The 21,663-nt window shown below is 33.9% G+C and overlaps 1 long non-coding RNA gene across 1 annotated transcript; it reads right to left on the bottom strand.

Annotated features, from left to right (window-relative positions):
• Nucleotides 1-19,531: 19,531 nt before the first annotated feature.
• Nucleotides 19,532-20,040, bottom strand: LOC148193958 (uncharacterized). The gene is made up of 3 exons (XR_015781576.1): nt 19,974-20,040; nt 19,787-19,882; nt 19,532-19,703 (listed from the first exon to the last, which is right to left on the bottom strand). It is a non-coding gene; the product is annotated as an uncharacterized LOC148193958 (long non-coding RNA).
• Between the last annotated feature and the right edge of the window lie 1,623 nt (nt 20,041-21,663).

The following is a 21,663-nucleotide window of genomic DNA, read 5'->3' as shown; positions in this document are numbered from 1 at the left end:
CTTCGATGTTCTACAATTGCATTTATTTACAAAATGGCTACCGGTCATTTTTAACGTTGGTTATTCAGTGATTAAACGTTGAACGCGTGACATTATACGCTGTTTTTGCACTAGTGGTGGAACAAATTTTCTTCTCATGTATGTTGTTGGATTATCCCAATCTCTAATGGGTGATTTTCTACCATTTTCAACACCATACTCTCTTTTATGCTACCACTCACATGCATGCCCTATAAACCTAGAAGAACACAACCTAACTATATGATATTTAGGAGAAGTCTTGTAGAAGACAAACCTAAGAGAACTTAGAAAAAGTGAGATTGCAATTTGGCAAAGTTTCACTAATATCATTCCAAGTTGAGTTTACAATGGTTTGAGCACCCTTTATATAGGCGAAGGAGTGACTCAAATGTCTTAACAAAGAAAGAAACTAAAGTGCATGAACCAAGGAGATACGTTGAACTAAAAAACTTCTTGAGTCTTCCTTGACTAAGTGCAATGTATGAGAGCCTTCACCTTTGAAAGTGATTAGGCGCAATGCATGGGAGCCTTCTCCTTTGAACATGACTATAGGTGTAATGCATGTGAGCCTTCTCATTTAAACCAGGGTAGATACGATGTATGAGAGCCTCCTCATGCTCTAGAAGATACCTTAAGGCCCAAGCTAGCCCAAATCAATTCCATGAGGTGCATCCTACTCAAAGGTCCATGTTGATGTCGTAAAGAACAAAATTCAAGCTATGTTTGACACAAAGCAAGCCTAAAAGAAAACATTAGCCCATATACAAGGCCTAAAAAAAGATATGTATATATTTACAAGGCTTAAGAAAAGGTAAAAACAAGCTTGTAAACATCATCTTCCAAAAGACTATAAGTAAGGGTGGGCAAATCAAACTGAACTGCACTGCACTACTAAAAACTATATTGAACTTAAAAACTAGTTTGTCTAAACTGAATTGCACTAAAATATAGTTCAAACAAACTCAACTGAACTATTTTTTGTTTTATCAAACTGTACTGAACTGATCTATACTAAATTGTACTGAACTATAGTAGAAACTGATCTGAACTACTAACTATACTAACTATACTAATTTTGAACTGAATTATACTAATTTTAACCAAGAATTGCACTAACTATACAACACTAAAAATTACAGCACTAACTAGTAAAATTGCATTAACAAAACTGCACTAGTTCTAAAATCTGATTTTAATACTATCTAATAACAAATTAATTTAGAAAGCTTAAAAACAATACAAACAATTACTATGCAAATATTCACTATGCAAAGATGGAATTTAAAACTAATCTACTAACTATCAATTAGAATTAAAAGCCAATGTCTGCTTTCCATCAACTACATCCTTGAGTCTTAGTTTGAGATCACTGCCATTGTCAATCAAAGGCTTGCTCTCAAACTCATAATCTTCAAATTCCATGGAATTAACATAGAAGATGATGTTTGAACAAGAAGGAAGACACAACTTGTCAAACATCCAACCAAGTTTGTCCATTTCAACTTTTTCCTATTATCAGTCACATACTAAAATATGGACTCAACCGATTGCTCACAAAATACAAAACTTATAGCTTGTTATGATCCCTTATAAAGGAGGCAAAAAACAAAATCACCAATCTGTATGTGAAAGAAAGTAAAAGCATAAAACTTTTGGGTGGCAAAAGTAAGATCTGGAAATTGCAAAAATATGATCATTTGCAAATAAAGCTTCTGCATTTCCATAACAACATTGATAAGAGAAATCTGATTCAAAACCATATAGGTATAATAAAAAAACAACAATACCATTAAGATGTATTGTCACTCTATTTATGAAGTTAAGATTAGTAATAAGCAAAATAGTCAGTTCATCAAATCATCAATCTTGCCTGAACACCACGACAAGTTGATATCTAATAATTATGGGTCAAAATGGCCTAATAATATTCTTTCTATTTGTTGCTCAACTCATCATGTATATAGGAAGTGATTTCGTCATGGAATCTTTCTTCACTCCTGCAGGGATATTAAAGATTTGAATTGCGAAGTTAGGAATCCACATTTCTATAAATAACTTATCACTATCAGATATATGAGAACGCTCTTGAAATTTCTATAGATGAAAAAATTCAAATCAAATTTACCAGATTCTACAGTATCCCTACACTTCGATTTAGAGGCTTAGAATTATACCAAACAATATTAATATTCTTCAACAATTAAACATCAATCTCTGACTACAAGAAAATTCAACAGATCAACAAATATCCATTTAACAAACATTTGCAACGTTGAGAGAGGATTCTTTTGGTTCTTGGTTTACAACTCTGATTCTTATCAAAGATTAACATCTTTGTCGCAAATATTTCTTTTATGGTTTCTTAGGTTCCCTTAAACATTTATACCTATATTGTGGTGTTTCCATCTTTGTCTTATGAACCTCCACAAAAAATTTAAAAGAGTCCAGACGGACGGGCCAGGACATGAAAGAGATAGATCTGTATATTTGAAACGAATCGATCACGACTACCACATACGCGTTTATAAAAAAATCGAATTTAAAAAGTCGACGACGATCAAAGATCAAACGGACTCTTAGAAAAACTTTTATTGGCCACATTGAAATAAATTATTTTGAATAATTTAATAATTATAATTAGTTATAAGTATAAGTGATTATGATATCAAAAAATACTATGATTAACATTATAAGTATAAATTTGACCCCTCTCATGCATTATTTCTTAGCTTTTTAGTATTTTAACAAACCTGTGATCAATATCCAACCTCGTTGTCATTAATATGACCATAAATAATAATTAAAAACTCATTTGCATTTCTTAATTTATAACGCTTTGAATCGATTCTTTATTACTTAGAATCGATTATATTAACTTAGCAAAATTGAGAGTGGAATTATATGAATATAGAATGCCACATCAAACTTTTTAACTTCAAGCCCTCCAAATCTCCCCTTCTTCGCGGGTGATTGAAAAATAGACAATTTTTGGGGAACGAGACGTCATTTTGTTTTTAAATGAATCAAACAAAATATATTGATTTTTTCCTGAATGATGTTTGAACGTCAAATTCGGTGGGGCTTCGACGTTCATACAAGAAGGTGGAGTGTGGCAGTTACTAAGCATAATTACATGATGTACGTCATCAGTTCATCTATAAATATAGCTTGCATTTCACATAATCCCTGCCTCCTGTTTCTGTATTTAACATATTAGGATTCATGTTTTTTATCTCCTTTGCATTTTCTTTTCCTTAGATATCTAAGCATTTTTGTTCTTCATATTGCAATTTGATAACTTGAACTTGAAATTGGTTCATTCATCGTCATTTCATATGAAGGAGCCCTTTCAAGTTCAAGTTAACAAAATGTTTTTGTAGTACATAAATGGTTAACATATCTTACTGAAAGGGAAGTGCTTAGAAAAAAGAAATATGGTTCACAATATGTTTAATGTTTACACAATTTTGAGATCTAAAATAATTATATAAAAATGTTGTTCAACTTCATCATTTAAAATTGTATGATTCTTTTTTAAATTGTCCATAAGTTGCATTCCTCCGTTAGATTTTTAGAGCTATCTTTTTTCTAAGGAAGGATACAACTTATGCACAATTTAAATTTGGAATCAATTTACACAGTTGTCGTTGAATGTTGAGTACCCTTGATGCAAAGACCTGGAGTTTATTCATTGTTCACATCCATTTTATGTGATAAACAACGTCCTATACTCCCTTAAAACACAACATCTAAAATGAATCTAAAGATATTTATTACTTTTTCACTGAATGATGTGTTAATGTCGAATGCGGCATTTCGGTGGATCAAAAAGTACATTTCGATAAAGTACATTTGGATATATTTTGTTTTTCCCCTCTCATAGAACGTCGAAGGCAACGGGGCAGTGACGTGAAGGCAATTGCAGTATAATGGGAGCATTAATGGTGAGCTCTTAACATCACATTAATAGAACGTCATATTCGATATGGCTTCAACATTGTTTTCTTCCGCAATAGCAAAAGGAGGCGCTCTTATGATTCTTTTTCTTTAAAATCAGACGTGAAATTTTTCTTTTTACTTATTCCTTAATTGATTCAAGTTAGCAGTGTACTGAAATTTGCACTTTTAACCACTGATCAGTTTTTGATCAATATCAGAACAACATAATCTTTTATTCTCAACTAGATTGAGGGTTAGTTCTCATACAATGCAATCAACATTCACAACTCACAGATCGTTTGCTAAAATAAATCTTCATTTCATTTCAATCTAAAACCGAAAGAAATACAGAAACCATAGGTGGCTTACTAGCCATGATTACAAAATAAAAACCAAAAAACATAGAAAAGTAGGCTCTAAATTAATTATCAAGAAGATTCCATTGAATCTTCATCATCAGAATCTTCAGTATGATCTTGATCAAGAGTAGGTGGACTTCCAATAGTTTGCTCATCAATGAAGAACCATCCATTCACAGTTTTTTTCAGCCCAATAGATGACAGACTTGGTATACCAATTTCTTCTGACCTTTTGCATACAATTCTTCTTTCTTCTTCAGATACATCTACTCCTTGGAGTTTCAGCACCTTGCTGATAAATACTCCATATGGCAATTTGCGTGCATAATCATCTCCTACAGCGATCATGTGGTGTTTTAGTACTGCAACCCAGTTGGTTGGGATTCTAGTCTTGATAGCATTCAACAAAAATACATATTTTGTTGACATTCAGTTGGTTGGGATTTTAGTCCTCGTTCAATCTTCCAAGCAGCAATAGCCAAGTCAGGAGATAAGCAATCATTTTCTCCTCCTTGTTTAAGCCATCATGTAGGTACTTCTTATCCACCCTGTACCTTCCTAGATATCTTAAGCAGTTTATATATATAACTCTGTTTGTTAGCCATCTGTTTGACTCAGAATCACAAATATGAGAATCGAAACCTTCAGCTTCCAGTCTAGCAATATCTAACCCAACATTATCGTCAATAGTAATGTTAACACCTTTGACCCTTGAGTGAATGACCCCATTTACAACCCTCAGGTTTGTGTAGAAAACCTCAACCAAATCTGGATAGCAATGTCCTTTCATCTGCACAAAATCAGTAAGCCCTTGATATGCAATCTATTCTTGAAAAAGGAACCCTTCTTTCTTGAACAATTGCAGGTCCAGATACTTGTGAGGAACTGAATTTTTTATATGTGTCTAGTATAAAAAATTTGCTCGCATGTCTCAATCACTTATCCATCCAGATGTGCTTGCGTTTCTTGTAACCCGGGCAACCTTCTCTTTTCCTCTTGATGATGACGATGGAGAAGCCATTTCTGAATAGAATTCTAGGAATGTTTTTCACAATCTCGACTTCTTAACTTCATAACTTCTCAGCTTAAAAAATACAAAGGAGACGTCGAATTGTAGAGGGCATCGACGTAATAATTGTCAGCCAGAAGACAAAGAGTTAGAAAAAGACGTCAAAGTTTAGGGATATTCGACGTTTTCTTCTTCATGCTCTCACCCTCCTATTTTTCTTTTTTCCTTTATAAAACCGCTCATAAGCTCCTATTACCATTATATTTCCTTTATAAATATTTTAATATAATATTTACATTTTAAGATAACCTCCCATTAGAAATGCAACGTTACCGATATTCGAGGTTTTCTTCTTCAGCCTCCCGCCCTTTTTCTGTCCTTTTGTCGGTGAAATTTAAAAAGAATAAAGTTTTATTTGTTTAAAATATTAATTTAATTTCATATGGAAAATAATAATAATAATAATAATATTTTATGAGAATTGAATTTAGTTATAGATCACAATAATTAAAATCGTAATAAATATTATTATATTATTTAAAGTAATTTGAAATGAATGTTTTAGGCTAAAGATAGGTATTATTATACTAAAAGACTTTGATTGATTTTTAAATTATAATACCTTAAGTTTGAGAAAAAATTAAGGTGACTGATAAACTAAAGGTGTTAAGATAGGTCAATTAGAAAAAAATATTGTCAAAGTATAATTATCCAAAAATATTTACACAAGTTAACAATAGAGATGCATCACACCAGGTCAAATATCGAGAAGAGACAGCGTGTATGGGGAATAGTCAGATAGATCTAGACCAAAAATTAAGCAGAATGGGTTGTGTCAAAGATTAAGGCAGATTAGGTTTGACAGTGGAGATTAGTTGACCCAAAATGAATGTTCGGAGATTAAGACTAAAGGTCCAAACAAAGTAACATAAGTTGAAGGTTGGGATGAGTTGACCCGAGCAAAAGGTAAGATAGAGGACTATCTCCTGATTAATAATTAGTATAAGGAAATAAAATAAATTGTATTTTTCTTATCAAATATTAACATCTTTGTGGCGAATCTTTCTTTTAGGGTTTCTTAGGTGCCTTAAACATTTATACCTATATATAGGGACACCAAATACATATGTAGACATTTTGGAAGTCATAAATTTGCATTTGCAATGTTGAGAGAAGATTCTTTTGGTTCTTGGTTCTCTCATTCTTATCAAAGATTAACATCTTTGTGGGAAATATTTCTTTTAGGGTTTTTTAGGTGCCTTAAACATTTATACCTATACTGTGGCGTTTCCATCTTTGTCTTATGAACCATAAGTAAAATTTAAAAAAGTCGAGACGGACGGGCAAAGTCATGAAAGAGATTTGTCAGAATTCTAGGAACAACAAAAATTTTCTTAGGGACCAACGATATGTTTAACAACTTTTATTGGCCACATTGAGATAAATTATTTTGAATAATTTAATAATTATAACTAGTTATTAGTATAAATGATTATGATTTAAAAAGTCGATGACGATCAAAGATCAAACGAATTCTTAGAACAACTTTTATTGGCCACATTGAGATAAATTGTTTTGAATAATTTAATAATTATAATTAGTTATTAGAATAAATGATTATGATATAAAAAAATACTATCAATAACATTATTAGGAAAATATTATGAATAACATTATTTGCATTTCTTAATTTATAACACTTTGAATCGATTCTTTATTACTTAGAATCGATTATATTAACTTAGCAAAATTGAGATTGGAATTATATGAATATAGAGGGGCACATCAAACTTTTTAACTTCAAGCCCTCCAAATCTCACCTTCTTCGCGGGTGATTCAAAAGTAGACAATGATTAAGTTATCTTAGTGAAAGTGGCCTTTGAAATTCAAGTGAACAAAATTCTTTTTATAGTACAGAAATGATTAAGTTATCTTACTGAAAGGAAAGTGCTTGGGAAAAACAAATATATGGTTCACAATATGTTTAATGCTGAAACAATTTTGAGATCTAAAATAATTATGTAAAACTGTTGTTCAACTTCATCATTTAACTATGTATGAATCCCTTCAAAAATTTGTCTTGGAGTTGTCTTCTACCATTAGATTTCAGAGCTATTTGATTTCTTATGGTGGAAATAGCTACAACACAAATTAAATTTATAAAGTTGGCGTCGAACGTTCAGTGCATTCGATGCGAAAGACTGAAGATTGTTTAAAATATTTGTGCTCAATGACGTCCTATATCATTATTCATCATAGAAATGTCTGCGTTTAGTCAGCAAGGAGTTCATAAGAATCCAAAGAGATTTTTTACGTTTTTAGTGAATGATGTTTTAACGTCGAATTCGGCGGGGCTTCGACGTTCAGACAATTATTAATCATAAATACACGATATACGAATTTTATAATGATTTAATTTTCGTCCGCGGATCATCTAATTTTTAATATTTTTTTCTTTTTAATTTTTAATCATTCAATAGCACGTCCAACTCTGTGGAGTAGTGGGACACTAATGGTTTGCTGTTTCCAACGATGGTTTTAACGTCTTTCATTGGGGGCTGGACGTCAATTAGTTCTTAAGGTGGAAACAACTGCAATACAAATTAAATTTATACCGTTGAAGTTTAATGTTGAGTGCATGTGATGAAAAAGTCTGGAGATTTTGTCAAATATTTGTGATCAATGACGTCCTATATCATTATTCATCATAAAAATGTCTTTGTGTAGTCAGCAAGGAGTTCATATCAGAATCCAAAGAGATTTTTTACTTTTTCAGTCAATGATGTTTCAACAACGAATTCGGTGGGGCTTCGACGTTAAGACAATTAATCATAAATACACGATGTACTGCTTTTATAATGATTTAATTTTCGTCCGCGGATCATCTAATTTTTAATATTTTATTCTTTTTAATTTTTAATCATTCAATAACACGTCCGACTCCGTGGAGTAGTAGGACACTAATGGTGTGATGTTTCCAACGATGTCTTTAACGTCTTTTGTTGGGGGCTGGACGTCAATTAGTTCTTATGGTGGAAACAACTGCAACACAAATTAAATTTATATTGTTGACGTCGAATGTTGAGTGCATTCGATGAAAGAGATGTATTACTTTCCACTGAATGATGTTTGAACGTCAACTGCGGCTGGACTGTGACATGGCTACAAATGATGGACTATGGCAATTGTTAAGCACTACTCATGATATAATGTATGTCTATTTCTTAGACAGTCTGACGTCATCATTTCATCTATAAATATAGCTTAAATTTCGCTTGATCCCTGCCCTCCTGTTTCTCTGTTGAACATATTAGGATTCATGGTTTTTATATCCTTTGTGTTTTCTTTTCCTTAGATTTCGAAGCATTTTTGTTCCTCAAATTGCAATTTGCTCACTTGAATTTCAAAGTGTTGCATTCAGGTCTCAATTCATATGAAGGTGGCTTTTGAAATTCAAGTCAACAAAATGCTTTTTATAGTAGAGAAATGATTAAGTTATCTTACTGAAAGGGAAACGCTTAGGAAAAAGAATAATGGTTCACAATATGTTTAATGCTGAAACAATTTTATGATCTAAAATAATTATATAAAGAAGATGTTCAACTTCATCATTCAACAATATCGAATCGTTTTTTAAATTGTCTTGGAGTTGTCTTCTACCATTAGATTTCAGAGCTATTTGATTTCTTATGGTCGGAACAATTCCAAGATAAGTTAAATTTATAAAGTTCACATCGAATATTGAGTGCATTGACGCAAAGGCCTGTAGATTGACGTCTCTTTTTGGGATCAACGACGTTCTTCTCCTTTTACAAAACACAACATTTAAAATGAAGACCAAAGATGATGGAAGACATTATAACCAAAACCAGGAAGTTAAAAAAACAAAACCAAAGGAAAAACTTAACATCAATTTGGTTGCGGAAGTAATGTAGGATAGGTTTTGAAAGGGTCTACTTGAAATTCATAAGTGTTAACTTTTTCCTGTATTTTCCCCCCATGCCTTCATGGTTAACAAAGAAATGTCTTCGTTTAGTAAAGGAAAAGAAGGAAAACACAAGAAAAAAGTTAACATGAATTTGATTACCGAAGTTATGTAGGATAGGTTTTCAAAGGGTCTTCCTCTGTTTTTCCCCTATGCCTTTATGTACGATAGGTTTTCAATGGGTATACTTGATTATCGACGTGAAGGGCATTGGAGTGGTTGGGACCATTAATTGTGTGAACAGAATGTTACGTTAAATTCGGCTGGTATATGACGTTTTAATCTTCATCCAAAAGCCAAAGTTCGCTCCATTTTTTATTAATTTTTCTCTTTTCTTTTAAACTCTCACTTTATCGTCCAAGCCTCATAGATCTTCGACGTATTTTTCGTCAGAAGCTGTTTATCAGTATTCTAGAGATTTTTTTACTTTTTCACTAAATGATGTTTGAACGTCGAATTCGGATGGGATTCGACGTTCATACAAGATATTGAGCATAATTACACGATATAATGTACGGTTCTCACTCTGGAAAGTTGCTCACTCTCTCTGAACACAATGCTACCTCAACTCCAGAAATATTAATTAAAATCGAAAGAAATATTACCTCAACTCCACAACTGCTCACTCTCAACACATTACCTCAACTCCACAACTGCTCACTCTCAACATAATACTTCAGCACACATAGACGGTTCTCACTCTGGAAAGTTGTAAACTGCTCAAACTTCGCGCCTCTATGTAAACACACACATCAGTTAATACATAGACCAAACTTATTATTAAAGGTGTTGATGGTCAGACCTTTGTTTTCAAATTCAAACCTCTTTTTCCAGGAATTTCTCCTTTCCAATGAATGGTTGTGTCAAGTAGATAATCTCGCCAGCTACTTACAGTGCAATGGGCTACAAAAGTCAGAAATGCATAGAAATCAGCGCAAACTGGAAAATCACATGGGCAGTGACAATAATTTTTACGCGTGAAAGCAAAGTGCATGGCTTTTTTATGTTATGATTTCATATGTGGAGGAATCGATTATTAATCTTAAGAATCGAACAAAACGTTAATATTGTATATGGTATTGGAATTAACCATAATAGTACAGGGCATATAAGTCTTTTACGCCAAAATCAGGGCAAATCTTCTTAAAACAGCAAGATGGTCGAAACAGTGAAATCTCGCAAATCCTCGATTTTCTATCTTTGCAAATCACCGCAAGCGAACACCACTTCCTCTCACAAATCCATCTGCGCTAAATGGTGTAAACAGTAAATTACCTTCATACGAACACATGTCGTAATATTTGAAATGAAGAGATCCACATACAGTATTGATACCACTCGACGTGGATTGAATGAATTTATTTACAACAATGCCACCGGTTATTGTTAACGTTGGCTGTTATGTTATTTGATGTTGAACGCGTGACATTGTGCATATACACTGAATTTGAAAATCTTATGTACGTTGTTTTATATTGCACGAGTGGCTTAAGATACTAAACCCTAATACTGAGGAAAATTATCTGGTATCCAAATTCAAATGGCTTCTTCATCACATCCTTCAAGAGACAGAGGAAAGGCTGTTGTGGCTGCAAGAAATGCTGATCTCTTCGGGTGGATCAGTGATGAGGAGACTCGTCTAGATTTTATGAGGTGGACGAAGTTTAAACATATTGTTCCTCACAAATATCTGAACCTCGACTTATTTGAAAAAGAGGGATTTCACTTCCAGGAATGGATTGAAACTCAAGGTCTCTTTACACTTGTCCAGATGAAGGGTGATTGGTACCCTAACTTAGTAAGGGTCTTCTACAACAATATGAGAAACATAGATGGTGTCCTTCATTCTCGAGTAAAAGGAGTAAATGTTCACATTGACAATGATGTATGGTTTCAAGTTGCAAGATTAAAAGCCGAAAGTTTATTCTCTCAGTTACGGTACTCAGAAACAAACAGATGACTGAAGAAAAAGGACGTGTACAATAACTGGTTAAGGTTTCCTAGGAGATACACAATTGAAAGATTATATGTGCATGAGGGACTGAATAAAGAAGAAAATATAATAGCACACATTCTTGCTTGGGTGATTTTACCGGCTAGACCTGTACAAGACAGAATGACAACTGAAGATGTTTTTCTGCTGTATGCCATCAAGAATGATGTTCCTACCAATTGGGTGGAAGTAATAAAAGATCATATGATTGATGCAGGAACCAAACAGGCACGGCATCTACCATATGTTGTGTTTATCAGCACAATCTTCACCCTTCAAGGTGTGGATGTTAGTGGTGAAAAGAAATGCTCGTGTAACTGCTCAAATGATATAAATCGAAAAACCTTGAATTCCATTGGCCTTGTGAAGACCAAAAAGGGATGGTGATTCAAGGATGAAGAGAATATGGTTCAAATTTCTGGAAGCACTCCTACACTAAATGAAGACCACACAACCTTCGTCCCTGAACCCAATTTTGAAAGATTTGTTGTTGAAAAACTCAGGAAAACTCGAAGAGAAGATAGCTGTTCTGCATGAGAAAAAAATAAAAATGATTCTCCAACTGAAGATTCAAGTGAAGAGTCTAGTGAGGAGGATTCAATGGAAATATTCTGAATTAGAATAGAGGTTTAGATTTTAGTATGGAGTCAATTTTGTGTTTCTGTTCTGTGTCTGTTTTGCTTCTAATATGATTGTAATCAGTATGAATATGAATGAAATTATACTACTTGAAACGAAATCCAAATTGTTAACTTATTTCTTATGTTTTCTATAGCTCTTCCATGTGTCAAACTAACTTTTGTGATGACGTAGGAAGATCTATGAGGAAACATAAAAACTATGATATCAGAGTGACAAGTTACGAATAAATTTTATAAGTGGAGGACTAGATCAAGGATCCGTAAGTGTATTTATAGAAATGGACTTGATCTTTGACGTCGGCTTTTACAATATGTGACATAATATTCATTTTTTCCTATTTTTAACTTTTAAAACGTCGACGTTTTTAAGAATTCGACGTAATAAAACTTCAAGGATTTTAAAAACAAACCCATAATAACATTAAACAAAGGAATAATATGAAAATATAACCACGAAAAGTATATATTAAAATTTCAAACAGAGTTCAAACATACAAAAATATAGTAAAATATATTAAAATATTACATTAATTTCAGAAAAATAAACTAAAATGGACTATTGTTCCTAATCTGAGTCAGATGTCTCCATAGACTCATCATCTGTTGTGTCGTCTTCATCATCAGATTCACCTACTGAGGGAGTTATGAGAACATTGTCTTCATCTGATTTCTTGTGAATCATGATCAGAGACTTTTCAACTTTTGAAATTCTTGTTGAAAGCCTTCGAAATTGATCCACAACATATCTTTCAAACTCAGTCTGTAGAGTGAAGGTAGAAGGAGTTTCGTCAACATCATTGAACACCCAGCCATCTTTTGTTTTCTTTAGACCATTATGTCTCAATGCCGCTTTTCCTATTTCATTTGATTTGGTGCACCAATTTTTTTTTTCACCAGTTAGATCAACTTGATGATGCTTCAATACACGGCTGATAAAAACACCATAAGGAGAATATGTCCATGACTACTTGCAATTTCAATCATGTGCTCACTCATGACATCAACCCAGTTGGTTGGTATCCAGGTTTTTATGGCATGAACCAAAAATATATCTGTAGTAGTTAAACGATCACGTAAATATCTTCTAGGTAGTATTACCCAAGTAAGTACAAAAGCACACATTTTTTCTTCCATTTTCAAACCATCAAGTAGATACAACTTGTATACCTTTAGCCTTGTTGGACTTTTCAAATATTCCTTATAAATTTTCTTCTTGTTGGTCCATTGATTGAGTTCAGAATTTCTTTCATGAGACATGAAGTCTTATGCTTTGAGACCAGTAAAAGATAGCCATATTTCGTCATCAATTTTAATATCGACACCTTTCACCCGAGAGCGTATAACACCATCGACAACCTTCAAATTGTGGTAGAAGACCTGTACCAGGCAGGATAGCAATCACTGATCATTTCTACAAATTTTAGAAGACCAACATCTGCAAGCCATTCTTGAAAGATAAACCCCTCCCTTCTGAATAATTCCACATCCAAGAACTTGTAAGGGACCACCTTGAAGAGTTTTCTATAACATCCAAATTTGTATCATTCTTCGTCATCATGATCCACCCATTTGGACTAGCATTTCTTACAAGGTGTGCAGCCTTCTTTCCACGCCTTGAAGATGAAGAAGCCATTTGAGAATAGGATTTAGATATTTACATGAAGGGTTTAAGAATTTTGTTTTTGACAATGATACATGATAGATTTAATCAAACTATATGACGACTTTTACATGAACAAGAAACTACATAAAAAAAACACAGGAACTAAATAAAAAAAAAACCCAGAAAAACAATGGAGAATGTTTTTGAAATTCATAAGTCTTAACATTTTCCTCAGGATTTCCACCGTGCCTTCATTGTTAAAAAAGAAATGTCTTTGTTTAGTAGAGGAACTAATGGAAACCCTAAGGAAAAAGTTAACATGAATTTGGTTACGGAAGATCTGTAGTGTAGGATTTTAAAGGGTAGTTCCAAAGGATCCGAAACTGTATTTGAAGAAAATGTTGGGATCCACTAATGCGCCCAACTACTCCAGTGCCCATCAATAATAAAATGTCGAACCCTTTAGAAATTCGTCGCCCATCAAGTCAATCCTTATATTGTCAGAGTTCAACTTCAATCGCATAATTAAATGTCTAACGCTTTAGAAATTCGTCGTTGCTGAAATTATTTTATTGGGATATATAAGATTGAAAATTATAGTTGGGCCTGAAACTGATAAGATTTGATGCACAACTTTATAAATACTAGATTTGAAAACGCACTCAGTGTTTTCTAAACTGAAGAGTTACAAACCCTAGAAATGGGAAAGGCGTTCCAGAATCTGATCAGAAATGGCTTCTTCATCATCATCAAGAAGAAAATGGAAGGTTGCCCGGATTGCAAGGAATGCTAATCCTACAGGTTGGATTAGTGATGAAGACATTCGACGAAAGTTTTTTAGTCTAAGGAAGATTAAAACTGTGGTTTCTCACAGGTATCGGAAACTGGTGAGGATGTTCTACTCCAACTTAAAGATGAGTGATGAAACATTTTGTTCCACAGTCAAACGGGTTGATATAAAGGTTTGGATTGGTCATCAGCAAGTTTATCCCATCTTTGAATCTTGGAGTGCAAACAAAACAGATTTGATAAAAACTGAAGAAGATGAGTGGGCTAAATGGTATGCGGTGAAAATAGATTGTATGTCAGAATCGCTAAAAAGATTCTTGGGGCTCAAGTAAATTAAAAGCTGACTGCAACAAAAGAATATGGATTTTTTTTCTTTGATTTTAATTTTGTAATCAGTGGCTTCTTAAAGACTCTAAGGATTGAAAAATCATCGACAAAATGGAAAGGAAGGTGATGTGAACAACCAGAAAGGGATCAACAATAATTCTGCAACACAAGGATATGGATTTTTGTTGTTTGATTTTAATTTTGTAATCAGTGACTTCTTAAGGCATCTTTTGTTTTGCTGGTTGTAATCATCTTTTGAATATTAATAAAATTCTCTTTTGGCAATAACATTGGTGAATGGTGATTGAATTGTTTAAATTGATTAAATCACTTGTATGATTGTAATTGAAACTTTAATGTTACATCATTATATTGAATATACCATTGCACTCTTTTTGCAATAGTACGTCGATTAGTAAAGCTACTCGACGTAATCTTCATAGAAAAGTTATGAAACAAAGATATTAACGTCATTTTTCAGACTTCGACGAATTATTGTCAGCCAGATTACTCCCTTTTTATTTCTTTTTCCTTTAAACCCAAAGGTCGCTCCCTTTTTTTATTTATCCTTTTTAAATTCATATAGAACGTCCAACTTTATATGGGAAAACACAGTTGGTTGCGCTTGATAAATGTTGTGTTAGAAACGAAGAGATCCACGTCATATACTGACACCACTCGACGTCCAGGTATATGGGAAAAGACTGTTGGCAGGGCATGATAAATGCTACGATAAAAGGAAGAGATACACGTCAATATTGACACCACTCGACGCCCACATTATTTGGGAAATACATAGGGACGTCCACGTTATTTGGGAAATACATAAGGACGTCATTTTCTCTTTGGATTTCTATCACTCTTTCAAGCTCTTCGCAATGATGCACTCTGTCAAGCTATTCGCCATGACAAAGAATCAAACCACAAGGAAATTACTCGCTTTGGTGAACTTGAAAGAAATGATAGAGAAACAAAGAAGAAAGTTAACAGATTGTTACGAGATATTTGGTGAATGGAGGTTGTAGCGTTTTGAAAGGGTTAACATGAATTTGTTTACGGAAGTTCTGTAGTTTAGTGAAAGAGGAGTAGCGTTTTGAAAGGATGCGAAATCCAAATCTTTCAACCTTTTCCTTTTGTTTTCTATAATCCTTCAAGTTTTTTTGTGTCCTTGAAGGAAATAACATAAAACACAAAGAAAAAATTAACAGATGGAGTTCATAACAGAAATTTTATAAATAGATGTCTATAGGTTATGTAAGGCTGCAAAATTGTATTTATAGAAAAAAGAATGACTGTTGGGAAAGGTTTGATGTGGGGTGACCTTTGGCTTCAATAATAAAAGGCAAAAGGTTGTTACAAGAAATTTTATAAATGGATGTCTACATAAATAATTACTATTGGGAAAGGCCTGATATGGGCTTCAATAATAAAAGACAGTCTACTTAAATGATATATGGGAACATGCAGTTTACTACTAGAAACGAAGAGGTTGACGTCAATTTCTTCAGACTTCCAAAGTATCTTTTTGGTTTAATTCTTTTTTATTTTAATCCAACACTAAATGTCAGATTCCTTGGGTATCTGACGTATTATTCGTTATCCAAGGCAAAGGTCGCTCTTTTGTTTCTTTTTCCTTTTTAAATTCCCATAGAACGTCTAACTCTAGGGGACTTCGACGTGAAAGGCATTGGAGTGGTTCTATGTTCTGTTATGGGACGTTGAACTTTGACGTTATATGTGAGTATGACACGTCAAAGCCAAATACCCACATAATTTGACTTTGCTTAATAAAACGTCGAAGCCACGAGTACAAAGACGTTTTTTCATTTGGTTTAGAAGAAAAAATTAAAAACATAATTTATGGAAAATACAACGTCAAACGCAAAGAAGAATTCGACGTTCTGTGGTTGGTTTAAAAGAAAAAGAAAAAATAATAAAAAATGAACTAAATAACAAATCGTCTAAGCCAGTTTAAAACTGACATTTTATGGGTTGATTTAAATGAAAAATAAACAAATAATCGCTAGCTGTAATATACAACGTCCTTCTTTTGTTATGGTTGATGTCATATTAATTAAATCAATATTTAGTATTTATTTATTTTGTATTGGACGTTGCCTGTTTCCTTTGGGACGTTATGTGATTACCGTCATCACGTCCAACTTGTTCGACGTTCTATATTATTTTAAACGTCGACCCCATAAAGTATGTGATGTTCTGTTTGGTTTATAAGAGAAAAAAAATAAAGAATAAAAAAGGGATTTACTCTTTGGCTCATGCTGGGATATAAAACGTCGAATATTTGTCATGGTTGACGTGAAATGTGGGTAGGAGTAATACTGGTGGAAGCAAACCAATATTTTGTTATTTTTTAATTTTAAATTGAACGTCAGATGTTTCTTAAGATGACATTATGTGATTCTAAGGTCATTGTTTTACATCGATCTTGGCCTTATTTGACGTTAATACATTTTAGATTAGGTCAATATGCTTCTTGTTTGACATTAATACATTTTAGACGGTGCACTACTTTAGTAATTGACGTGGTGCGAATCAATTTATTTAAAAAAATGCCACCAGTCATTTTTAACGTTGGATTTTGAGTACTACGACGTTGAACGCGTGACGTTATACGTTGTTTTTATACTAGTGAATAGAGGAAATCCTAGTCATAGGGGTAAAAATATCAAAATAATTTATGTTGGGTTATTTAGTAAAACCTTTTGCTACTAATTATTCCATATACTTTCCTATAGATCCATTAAGGTGATAATTTTTCTTAAAGATCCACTTGCAACCAATGGGTTTTGCTTCTTTAAATTACTCTACTAAGCTCGAAATATTATTTTTCTTTATTGATTTAATTTCAATCCTAATGGCTTTATCTCAATGTGTTGCATCAGGAGAACTAGTAGCTTCTAGAAAACTTGTTGGATATTTTTCAATTAGACAAGTGTAAAAAAAATCTTTAAAGAGAGCTTTCTTCCTCTGTCTTTTGCTTCACCTCAAATCCCCAATATGACACCACTATCAATATTGTTCAAATATCTCATTAACCTTTAAAGGAAAAATCTATTCAAAGAACTATACATTTTTTGTCTCCATTAAGACATTATGTTCTATTTCATCACTTTTAAGAACAAGAAACCTATAAGCATCGTTATGTTTTTCATAGCCTAAGAACATATAACGTGAAAAGTTTTAGAGCCTATTTTCCTTGTTTTATGATGAGGTAACAATACTTTAGCTAAGCACCCCACGTTTAGAGGTATTTATGATTAAGTTGGTAACCTCTCCATAACCCATAGAGAGTCTTATTAGTTTTCTTATGGAGTATTCTGTTTTGCAAAAACCATGATGCAAGAAGCACTTTTCTCCAAAGGTTATCCAGTGTACTAGAGTTAATAAACATGACATTCATAATTTTTTTTAAGAGTTCTAATTTTCTTTCATGTACTCAATTAGACTTTGGCATTGAACATTGCATATTCATTGTCTCTATCTGATCTAATTTTTTAATTTTCTTATTTAATTCATTTTCTACTTTTTTTCCTTATAAATTAAAAACACAACCACACATGACCACCACGAGTGAACACCAAAACTGTTACAAACACCAAAACGTGTATGACACCATAGATTGCAAGTGAACATCAGAGCTACTACAACCACCAGAATGCATGTGACACCAAAGATCGCGAGTGATCACTAGAGCTACTGCGACCACCAAAACATGTTATACAACAGAAATGTAGATCCACCAATCTCACGAGAATGACGCAACCACCATCCTCAAATTTGTAACACGATAACACCTTCATTAAGCACATGAGCACCTTTCGAGAAGCCACCACAAATTCCTAAATTGCGCTTTTGCATGCTAGCCATCGACGAACCACATCTACAATATTCCTGAAAACGTAAAAATCATACCAGAAACAATGTAGATTAAGGAAATCAAGATGATAGTCTCCGATGAAGAGAAGAGGCGAGAGCAATGGAGGGAAGAGATGAAGGCGAGAACAAATTGCGACTATGCGAGAGAGAGTGCGAAGAGTATAAACCTCAAAATGAGGACGAGGGCTGGGATAATTTCAACAACCACCAATTCAATCCTATAAATAAAGCATTGTTTTATAACCTTGGTAATATCATGGCACATAACTCTAAGTTGAATATATCGTAATGCTTAGATAATTTCAACAATGCAATTTTACAAACAGATCTATAAAACTTATGTTTTCAAAGAAGAAAAAAAAACATATATTTTATCAAACATTATACACCACCACCTATCATAAACCTCTTTTTGTTGAATTTGACTGTTCTGAAGCAACACTCACCACTAGTGCAGCGAGGGGCTTTTACCGCGGTTGATTTTCACTATACGTCGCGGTTCTTGAACCGCGGCATATTCAGCCGCGGTAGTAAGTCAGACACTTTATGCCGCGGTCATAACCGCGGTATATAGTCTGCGCAATATGCCGCGGTTGTCTAGGGAACCGCTGCCTAAATTCATTTTTTTTAAAAAAAAATTCAAAAAAAATAATTAAAAAATGCACTATATGCCGCGGTTCGCGGTTGAACCGCGGCATATAGGCCGACAAATATGCCGCGGTTAGTGTCAAAACCGCGGCCATATGTCTCGTTTTTAAAAAAAAAACGAAGCACTATATGCCGCGGTTGTGGTTAGAACCGCGGCATATAGTGGGAATATGCCGCGGTTGTGGTTAGAACCGCGGCATATTCCCCTGCAGTTTTTTAAAATTGCAGGTCTGTTTTTGTGATATCCACTACCACAAAAACAGACCTGCATATAAAAACATTTACAGAAATGCAATTTCAACATAACAAATACATGTTCAAATGTATTTCAACATCAAATAAAGTAGAGAGTCTAAGAAATCAAAAGCTAATCAAATGCATTGTTTAAATCTAAATCTAAGAGCTATTGTATAATCTAACTATATACTTCGCAGCAGCGTTCCTAATGAATAGTAGGGACTTCTCAGGAACTGGTGTAGTAGTCTTGAATCTCTGCAAAAGACAATTCATTTTAATTAGTGTATATGAATTCAACATTTGTTAAAAAATCAAAATTTGTTAAAGTTAAATATTACCGTTTCCCAGCTTCTTGTGATGTGAGAACGAACAATATGGGTCATCCAATACATTACATAGTATCCACACTCATATGACCCATTTTGTCTGTTACACTACAATATATCATCACAGTTGATAATAGTTAGTGAATAACATTTGTTATAAAACAATTATAACAAAGTATGACTTTAGCATATGTCAAACCTTGAGAGAAATCCAAGCAATCTTTCTACTCTTAGCAATTGATCTCCCGTCCATCATCATACTTGCTGGAATAGAACTGTATATAAAAAAATGTTTTAGCATTCAGTTATATAACAAAGAAAGTCCAAACATTGAGGTTCTTACCAATCAATTGCTTGTCTGAGTTGTGTGGGAGGAGGCCTGTGCAATGAGCAGAACCACAAAGCATAGTTGTCTTGCACAGACATAACAAGAAGTTGCCAATGGCGCCTGAAATTCATAATAACGTAACTATTAAATATTAAAATCACATATGGAACATTATTATGTTAACAAAGTTCACTTACCCGGATATGTAAGGCAAAAAGTATATTTTCTTGCCCCTTCCAAAACTTCTTATCAGACTCATGTTGATATGGTCAAAATCATTTGATTCATGAATTTCTTGGGGATCAATGAATCCATAATCATCAGAACGCCCCAACTTATTAGCGACCCCAAACATATACCTGAAATCAAAAATTAACTTTGATATAAGGATACTTGATATATAAATCAATTTTATATATAAATAATTGGTCATAGACTTACATCGTCCATAGTTGAATAATTGAAATATTCAACTCTTGTGTTCCCGACGCAAGCTCACGGACATCTTGGCTATTAAGGTATATTGGGACCTCAGAGCCATGCCCAAATACATTAGCATCATACTGAACCTCCAAAGGCTTATCATCAAGGATGTCAGCAAGTAGATGCAATGAAGAAAGAGGGTCATCCTCAGATAGAGGAATCTTCTGTTGTTCCTGCGTCTGTTGTTACATGAAAAGATAAGATAAGTTTTGAAATCAAAAACCTTTAAAATTGAGAAGTGTAAAGAAGAATTTCATACCGAGGGGTCAGAAACTGGTTTAACCAAAAATTTAGGCCAAGTGATAAACGACTTATATGCTTGTTCCACAGTGAAAATCTCTTCCGTGGACAGTGGAACCGAGGCATCTGGCATGATCATTTCATCCACTGAGACCTTCACCTCATCCTCTAATAGTTGCATACCATGACATACAGTCGCTGACCTAAACTCTGTTCCACGAGCTACCAGCACCATCTGATCTTCTTCTAAAATGTATAGCAGACATGGACTACCATCGTCCATGTCATCCTCTGGGATGGCTGATGCGGAACAACTTCCTTTGCCGCTTCTCCCTGTCAGAGTAAATGTTAGATTATACAAGAGATAGAAATAATTGCACATAAATGTTTATTAAGTTTACCTGTGGGAGGGGGAGGGACCACATGTTCCTCTATAGGAGACTGCATCGGGCGCATGCTCTGAAACTGCTCCTGGTAGAGCATCTGGAATTCAGCCCTCACCTCGGCCCTGATCTCCTGCATAAGGTCTTGTCGGACCTTTTTTGTGATCTCTTCTGTCATCCTTTGTGTATCGCTGTACGAATATGAAGGCTGACGAGAAGAGCTCCCAAAATAATCCGTAATTCCTACTCCAGGACCTGCAGCACGTACACGTCCAGGGTGCTCAGGTCGTCCAATTGCAGCAGCAAGAATATCCTGGCGACCCTCTGGAGTGAATTGGCCTTGGGAGCTCTGCTCAACCAAGGCGTCCTGTAACATTACAAAACACCATTATCAGTTAAATAGTTTAATGTAGTATGTATAATGACAATATTTATTATTTTAGGAACAGTGATAA

The sequence above is a fragment of the Vigna umbellata genome, chromosome 8 (assembly GCF_029865625.1).
Source record: "Vigna umbellata cultivar VRB3 chromosome 8, Vumbellata_1.0, whole genome shotgun sequence".
NCBI lineage: Eukaryota > Viridiplantae > Streptophyta > Magnoliopsida > Fabales > Fabaceae > Vigna > Vigna umbellata.
This window is presented reverse-complemented; position numbering and strand designations above follow the sequence as displayed.